Consider the following 9,282-nt stretch of genomic DNA (forward strand, 5'->3'; position numbering starts at 1 on the left):
AAAATGTTATTTAAATAATATTAAATCAAAGTTTACAGTTAAATTAACGCTGAACTATCAAAAATATTTTTTTATTGAAAAAAAAAAAAACGTTCAGCTCTTGTGGTTCAAGTAGTCTACACAAAATTGGGGGAATTCGTTCAACTCCAGGAGAAGGCAAATTGATTATTCTCGTGAAATTTCCCGCTTTGCGCGCGATGGTTATCTTCTGCTTAGAATCGACTCCTTTACTACAGTGGGTGCTTTCCATTCATGCGACTCATGAGTCGACTTGTGTCGGCTCGCGGCATTTGTTTATAACTCTCCTATTCCTGTGCGTTACCGTTTGTTGACTTGTGTCACAACAGTCGGCGACACACACCGAATGGAACACGAAAACCGCGACGCAAGTCGACTTGTGTCGACGTGTGTCAATGAATGGAAAGCACCCAGTTAGATTGCATTAAACATCACAATTTTAAACCTCTGCTTTAACCTTGGTATTGTGAAGTTAGGTGCACGTGTACGAGCTGCCTGGCAGTGTTGTTTGTCGGGTCGCAAAAGCCAACTTCACTTCTATTCATTATAAATCCTCAGGAAATAGAATACCGTAGTGGTAAAAAAATTAGAGATCTAAGTTTCCATGTTGGGAGACATTGAATTGGTGATAGATACATTGTATTTTCGTAACCACGGTCATTTTTCTAAAATTATTTTAACGTAAAATTGTGTTACGATGCTCTCCGGCGAACACATTTGATATGATGGCGCCATGAGCTATATGTATGGATGCACGCAGGAAGTATTAAAATATTTGCAGCAAAAATAATCCAATCAAATCGTATTAGAGAAAAAAATATTCAATCAAATATTTCTTCGCAGATTATATCATCCATCGACCGAAGTTATGAATATGAATGAATTCGGTGACATTTGGGGAGAATAGGAATTTATTCATCTTCATAATATTTCCCAATGCTGTTCATTACACAAGCACGTAAACTATCGAGTGTGTCTTTTTAAGTAACACTTCGTTTTGGCAATGACGCCTAGCCAAATCCTCAACATCATGCTGGAGGAAACGAAAGCAAATACTCTCTGATTTCATACTATCAGACACTTTATTCACTTTCTCCCTGGTCTGAAACAATATAACGATTGAATATGTTCTTCAAGTCATTGCTTTTGGTAAAGGCACTTGAAACAACGGAGAATCTTATAAAATCGTTTCGAGCTCGGTTTGGTGGAAGTTCGATACTTCGATGATAAATGAACAAAAATGATGGCATCCACACTTATAATTCAAAACTCAACAACCGAACATGGTTTCAACACATTGTAAATGCAACACCTTGCATTGCAAGGCTTTGAACATGACAAAATGTGTTGAAACCATGGTCGGTTATTAAGTTTTGAATTAAAAATGTGGAAATTACCATTTGCGTCCTTGTATCATGGATAAAAGAGCATCAGAATCCATAGTAATTGTAATACTATTCTTATAATTGTCCAACGTCTTATTCCATTAGAATGCACAGTTGGTCTAATCTCGTAAACGCAGTTATGCATCAACCGGCTAACATTTGTCCTATTAATGCTTAATGATTTTACAACTGAGGCAAGAGAATGATTACTGATTTCCTAATTTGCTCTGCCACTCTGAATTCCAATTTCATGCACAATGAATTAACAACAGCAATTTTCGTCACGTAATTGCATGACAACGTACTTCAATCCCTTCAAATGGTCTTCCATACTGGTAATGATAACGGCTCCTCTAAATTGTGCATTTCAGAATTATCTGCGCCGACCCTTTTCGCTAATGAAAATTTCCCGCTAATGTTCGAGTACTTCAGTATGACCCAAATTAGAGGCACGTTCGTGTCATTTCCTTCCCTTTGCTCGCGAAGTGACTTGAGAGGAAGTGAGAGATATAACGGTTCGGTCACACGGTACGTAATCCGCCTTTGCTTTCTCTTTCGAAAGCACGCGATGTATAGCGAGCGGTGATTCCTGGGAGGGAATGATCAAGCACAATTTCGTACGCGCATTAAGTGTGCTTAAAGGACTCTATCAACAATGCAGAATAGGTTCCCTTAAAAATTAGGGATGGGTTGAACAGCATTTTTCTCGAATTCAAATATCGAATAGGAATACCTATTTTTTTCCGAATACCTACTCGAATATCTAGTACGAGCGTGATGCGCCCGCTCCCAGCGGGCTTCCCCCGCTCTTTTCAATGCAGGTCCACAGAGGGATAGGCGCGTTTCTAATTATAAAATGTAGATAAAAAGGCAGGGTCTTATGTACAAATTTAATTGGAATGTTCATGTACAAATTGAGGTCAGAGGACCTCTTTAAACACAACATTGGAAGTAATTACACTATCCTCTGTTAAACGCACATGATGACTCATACTTACGTATCAACAGGAGACTTGAATGTGGAATCAGCCGTATTTTGATAAAAGTTATTTAAAGAATGCGAAATATTTATGCAAATAAACAAATGTATCAGTTTGTGCGCCGTTAACGATATTCAGTGACTCGACTATGCAAACGTCCTATTCGTATTTAAAATCGTAAGAGACACCATCAACCCAAAAATGGTGACGTAAACGGTAGGAGTGTAAATGGTAACTCCGGGTTCATAGACCAATATGGAGTATTCATAGATCGTTAGTAGAAAAAAATCTACTATCTGTTACAAAATAAATGGTCGTAAAAAGTTTTCAAATCATAGTTTAAATTCAATCGTTTGATGCGACACTTGATGAAACTCCTTCATAACTATCACAAAAGGATAAAAAAATTTGCCATTTCCACAATATTTTGAACGTGTAGGTATCATCATTATCTTATAAAATTTATCTTATTTATGATGGCATGCTAAAATTACAATTGAATTATAACCGAGATTTAATGAAATATTTTTGGTTCCTTAGATCCACAATTTGGTGGTATTTAACGCCTCAGTGAAAATGATTGTACAACCAATACGTTTTAGTGCGAGGTCACAGGGAATAGGCATTGGGTCACAACAAAACTTTTCTAGTTCCCTATTGTGGAACTAGCAAAGCTTTATTTTTTCCTGATATTAATATTATAAAATGTTGAGATTTTTGATATTGAAAACATGATTTTTTGGACTAGAAAACAATCATTTTGTACGAGTATTTATTAAAGTAAAGATTATAAGGTGTATAAAATGAAGAAATATGGACTTAACGGGGGTCGTAGCATGGATGCCCCCTCTTTCGTGGCTACGCCGATGCTGTGACCTCGAACTAAAACGGATTGATTGTAAAATTATTTTCACCGAATAGTCAAAGACCACCAAATTGAATCTATATTCTACAGATGCAAAAACATTATATTAAATCTCAGATATTATTGACTTGTAATTTTAGCATGTCATCATAAATATGGCAAATTAAATACGTGAATAGTTACGCTTAGCCTTTCGGAACGACAACAACTTACTGAGTGTAATTACTTACACGAAGTAAAATTCAAGCTTGACTACCTAGTGGAGAAATTTGGAATAGGAATCCACTAATTAGTATGGATTGAAAAATTTCTACAGCGGCATTACCAGAAACAGCCGAACTGAGTCACTAATGTCGGTACTCTATGGAAACCTACCTTAATCGGTAGAATACTTTAATATAAAATGGAAAAAATAATAGCAATAATAATAATAATGCCTAATAATAATCCTACGAGAATAGAATTCTGTTACGTTATTTTTTGGTATACAAGCATGCTGTTTTTACTGTCCTCTTACAGTATTGATTTATAACTACATATTTAATCTCAATTTTTTATTTCTAGAGTATATTGCTGCATAATTATTAATTTGAACAGCTCTCATTCGTGAAGCCAAAATTTCAGCTCATGAAATCTTTCGGCAGGGAAGCAAAAGCGGATATACCGGTCCGCGTTACTGACACGTGAGGGTTAAGGTCGGCACAAATACCCTGAAAAATTGTTGACTTTAAAGTTAATAAATAAAATCGTCCAAAGTATTTGTACCATTGGTTTTTATTTTAACGCCTATTGATGACATTTTTAATGGCAAGCATATTTTTTAACAGAATAGGTCTGAGAAAAGACGTATTTCGAATCGTTCAGTCGCGAACAAATCTACTTTTAACCCATCATCGCACATTGGTACAACACGAAATCGCATAGTGCATTGCTAAGTGCAATCTCCTAAAGCCTAGGTATTATTTCTTTCCCTGCAATGATAGAGATTTACAACGTACTAGTGGGTTTTTCTCCCATATGGACTGCAAAAATTTCCTCTATTACCACAAACGATCCTCTTTTATTTAGGCCTGGTGACATGCCACATTAAGCCGTACGGGTGAATGAACGTATGAATGAATGAACGCCAAAGCGCCCAATTTATATAAACGCATGAACAGGGAAAATAGATCCTGTTCCAATTCGGTTCACGTATTCGCACATGCTCCATTTCGGATCACTAAAGTCGTTCATGCTCACTGACATTTATACATAATAGTGAATTTATCATGTAACCAAGATTTAAGTACGCAATTCCCCGCGCACCAATTGTTAGCATGCGTGACGTTTATTGGACTGTGGGGTGTGATTATGGGAGTCCAATTGCATGCTAGTGATTGATCACCCCCTGCCAAATACCCTAGAGGTGGCTCGCAGGGTAATATTTAGATGTAGATTAATCGATATATGTAGAGAATTTCAGGCTGGTTTTTCGCTGGCATTAAACTTCTTTCCATGGGCATACTCTGAGAACGTCAGTGTGAAGTGAACGCAAATATTATCGGTGAAAGAAGTAACAAGGTGCATATCCGTTTCTACTGAATATTATGCGGTTAAATTTCATAGGGAAACTGTCATCTGCATTCGAATAAACGCATTTCGAAGCAAAAATAAATTTGGGCTTTGACTTCTGGGATCTAAAATCGAATGAGACGCCTGGAATTCCCATCAACGGATCGTCATCGACAAAAACCCGGAACTGCTAGTCACACCACTCTCAATAGCAAACAAACCATCTTTCGCTTGAGGACGAAACGATGGCCTGGTATACAACAGCCGCCTTCTCCTCCTCGCCAGCAAAGTATTTTCAAGGCGTCGAAGGAAATTTACCTCTATTTGGATTTCCATTTAAGCTCGGAGGAAATCCCACGCACGAGAAGAAATTTCCCTCTCACTCTCAATAGGGCATGGGATGCTATCTTCTCAATCATCAGCTGACCCAAGAGCACAAAATTACGGACACAAAAAAGGGAATTCTTCATTACCATACCCATGTCGAAACAACCTTTGTTTTTTCTCGTAAAGTGGCCTATGACCTTCGAAAAAATGTTACAATTCATTGGCGCATAGCAGGATACAAAAAAGCAGTAGAAATTTGCCTAGTATGTCTCAAGGAAGTATTATTAATGGAAGCTGTCAGCTTAAATTGGTCGGCTTATAATTTATTTCATACTATTAGCAAGCGGAAAGGTAATTTTGATTTTCTAATAGGCATTCCACATGATATATTGGAAGAAATTCAGAAAAATTCCACACTATTCGAAACAGTAATCTATTCACCTTAGGATCGCTTTCAATGAAAATTGGTACTTTGTAGCAAATTGTTTTTAGATGAAGAACGACGTCTCATAGATCAATGGATATTTTTAAAGCGAGATTTCCAAAGAGAAAGCCCCAATAGTCCAGGGAAAGTAAACTATTACTTAGAGCTCTTTTTCTTCCGGGATAAAATACCTTCATGCCTTAAGCATACGTAGCGGAATATATATTTTCGAACTCAATATCAAGTGAACCAAAAATCGATGTTACACAAAATAAGAATCATTATTTCCCTGGTATAAATCTTATACATGACCATTGGTTGGTTCTAAGATTGACAAATAAAAACCAATGCAAATATGTAAAAAATAGCTAATTATTATCTGATCTCAACATTAGCAGGAGAATTACCGTACAAATAGATAGGATGTTAATTTTTTAATGCTTCTTGTATAGTAAAGTAGGTTTACGCGCAGTGAAAAGACTCTTTGCAGTCACCATCAATTGACCATACTAGTGGCTTGACTATTACCCAAATAGGTGGCTAAATCATGACTCGTGAAATTGATAGATCCTAGATAAATGTAACATGTTGATAGATAGAAAATAGACTCAAATATTGCATGGTATTAGGCTGGTGATCCACTGATTTCGACTTAAATTATTCAATCTTTTAGAGGAGAGACAGCGAGCTTCATTTGAGAAGGGTGAGGGAAAATTTATGGCTACATGTAATGATTCCTCAAGCGTAATATTCAACTAAGGTTCGAAAACGACATTATTTACGGCAAAATATCTAAAAACAAACATAAATGCACAATTGTGAGATGAGGATTCAGTGTGTACTCGAAAAAAATTTGTCTAGGTTAAAAATTTCATCAATAATGCGATCTTTAGAAACATCTATGTATATCGCAACACTCTCTCCATTTAATCCCTCTGATGGTTTTTTCTTAAGATTCATTCATTTCATAATAGCCGAATTTTATCGTTTATAATTTTCACGTGAGAGTGTGCATGCCAAGAGGACACCTAAGGTTCTGAAATCCTGGATGGAGTGAATCCAACAAACTCCCAAAAAAACCATATAATGGAAGATGGTCTTGGGAGAGAAACATTACCTATAATAATAGTTATTTTTCATTTATTAGAAATAGAGATTGTTCGAAGGAAGAGACCGCAAGTTTATATGCGTAAAACTCAAGGTTTGATTATGCGGCTCGTGATTGGCGCGTGAGGCGTGCCTCAAGATGCCAAAATGATAAAAGGTTCAAATATTATTAAAAAATCGAAAATGCAAGAGTAAAGCCCTTTGGGGCACGCCCTATATTTGAATCACGAAAAAACCTCAGCTTTGATCCATGGCCACTGGTAGAATCCAAATGTGAAAAAGTGAAAAACCCACTCTACCTATCCGACAGAGGGATTTATAGCATCAACCGATTGATTCAGAGTCCAGAGTGCTGACATTCCATTTTTATTATTATATGCAAGATTCAGTAAACAAATATTATCTCCTTGGCATTGCATAACAACGTAACAAACAAGTTCTTGAACTTTAATAATTTCAAGTAATAAGGAAGGCTTAATAATAAGATGAGATCAGACTTAACAAATGAGGGTAGTAATTTAATTCAAGTGATTCTTCAAAACTATAATTTTAACAAGATCCCCTACCTACCTTTCTGAGCTTTGACGATAGTATACAGCTATCGTTCTATATTCATAACTATGTCTATAAAAAACTAGTCAATATAATAAGCTGCGCGTCATTGAACTAAAAATTTTGACATTACATATTTGATTAATGTCCATGCGAAAAATACACAGAATGTAAAATTTATTTTCAAAAGAGGCCGAGTACAATGAGTTATGTATGAATCATGTTGTTTATCGCCATCATTAAAGTCAAAAGGTTAGTTCCTTTACCTCCAATCTCGTATGATCAACGGGACACTGTACCATAGCCATGAAGGTAAAAGGGTGAGCAAATATTTTTCCCAATTCTTGCGCCCATTCAGGAATATAAAAAATTATCCTTTGAATTCAGAATTTGCAGACAGTTGCAATTAATTTGAATAAAGACATTTGCAATTAATAGACTTCAGAAGTACATCCAAGTTCGGAAGTAAACACACTTTTGGAGATAAGTTTTGTAATGAAAACAGACGGCATACGGACGTACCGTTATCATTCACCCAAGACTGAAGCACATCTTTCACTTATCTTTTCATCCTTCCTTTTCTTTGAGTCACGACTCGACGTTGCGAGATTACCGAGCGGACGCTTCGAGAGGAAATTCCACTTTTCCTCGAAATATCTCATTTTGCTCACGCATACCATTTTGAAAAGAGACCCTTTCTCCCAGAATCGCGACCAAAGCCCTCTTTTCTCTTTCGCCGAACGGTTTAAACTTTGCCAAAAAAGTCTTCGTAGATAGGAGTCAACAGCCACGCCTCGAAAAAGGTCCTGGTTTAGTGCTCGCGCCACAAAACACTTGGGTTGTGTTGCAAAGGCATTTTTATTGTGCAAACTCTCTAACGGAACTCGTGGAAAACGGCCTTTGATTAGCCAAAATGAGAAAAAGTGGGATTTTAGCACATTCCCTACAGGTATTACACAATATTGGGCTCAGTAGAAGCAGCTATCCTTCCCAGTTTTGAACGCTTTATACAGCAATGACTTTTCCGCGGGTTTGAACGCTGTAAACAGCGATCACTGGTCACATGCTAACGCTATTATCAACAAGTGTAAATAAAGGTGAATCCTCTTGATAATGACCAGGAAAGGTTAAGACCGGTCTGGTGTTTTAATACATTTATGTGGAAAACAGCAATGTTTAATTTATATCTATTAAGATGATTTAACTTCTGTGGAAGTAATAGCACTCACTCTAGAAAAACATTCGAAGAACTCGGTGGATGTTGGAACGTACAAAAATGATCAAAAATCTCATGAAAATTAAATTTAACTAATATTCGTTTAGGGGAGATGCTAAATTTTTTCCAAGAATGAACTTAAGGGAAATTAGCGGCATGAAAAAGGGTGTGCCGTAGAGGACCAGAAAATGAGATGTTAAATTTTTGCAATATTTACGGAGAAAATTTAGATTGATTAGCGGATCATTTCTCCTACGCAAAAATTCCAACAAAAAAAAAGACAAGAGAGAGAGAGATTTTCCAAAGGCTGAGGAAAAATGAAATGCCAGGTACAGTCACTTTAAAAAGTTTTAGGACAAAGGTTGTGGCGCCGCTCCTGCTTCCCGTGGAATTTTTGTTTGTCCTACTCTTTTCGTTTTCCTTGGTCACTTACCGAAAATATTTCGTTTGCCTGTGAAGATAAATGTACTCAGAGGGAGTAGTTACTTGCTAATTGATCATTTTTGTTTCGATTTATGTCGGATTTAATGATTGTTTCGTGTGCATTTACTCCGTACTTACCCCGGTATTCACTGTTGCTTAGTGTTGTCCGTATTATAATACTCACGGTGAAAGCAGCTGCGGTGGACTAGTGGACTATACGTCCAACTAAGGCGATTGAGGTAGTGAGATCGAATCCCAAGTGTGGAAAAGGTTGGTAATTTTCTTCGTCGTTCATTCGTTTTTTATTTCTTTATAGATTTCAAATCATTTTAAATTCGCTAAAAGAGCTTTACATACTTTTTTAACGATAATAAGTCATATTAAAGTTAAGAATTGGGTAGGATTAGACATATAGTTTCTATGATTTCCAGGTA

Source organism: Ischnura elegans, unplaced genomic scaffold (genome assembly GCF_921293095.1).
Source record: "Ischnura elegans unplaced genomic scaffold, ioIscEleg1.1, whole genome shotgun sequence".
Classification (NCBI taxonomy): domain Eukaryota; kingdom Metazoa; phylum Arthropoda; class Insecta; order Odonata; family Coenagrionidae; genus Ischnura; species Ischnura elegans.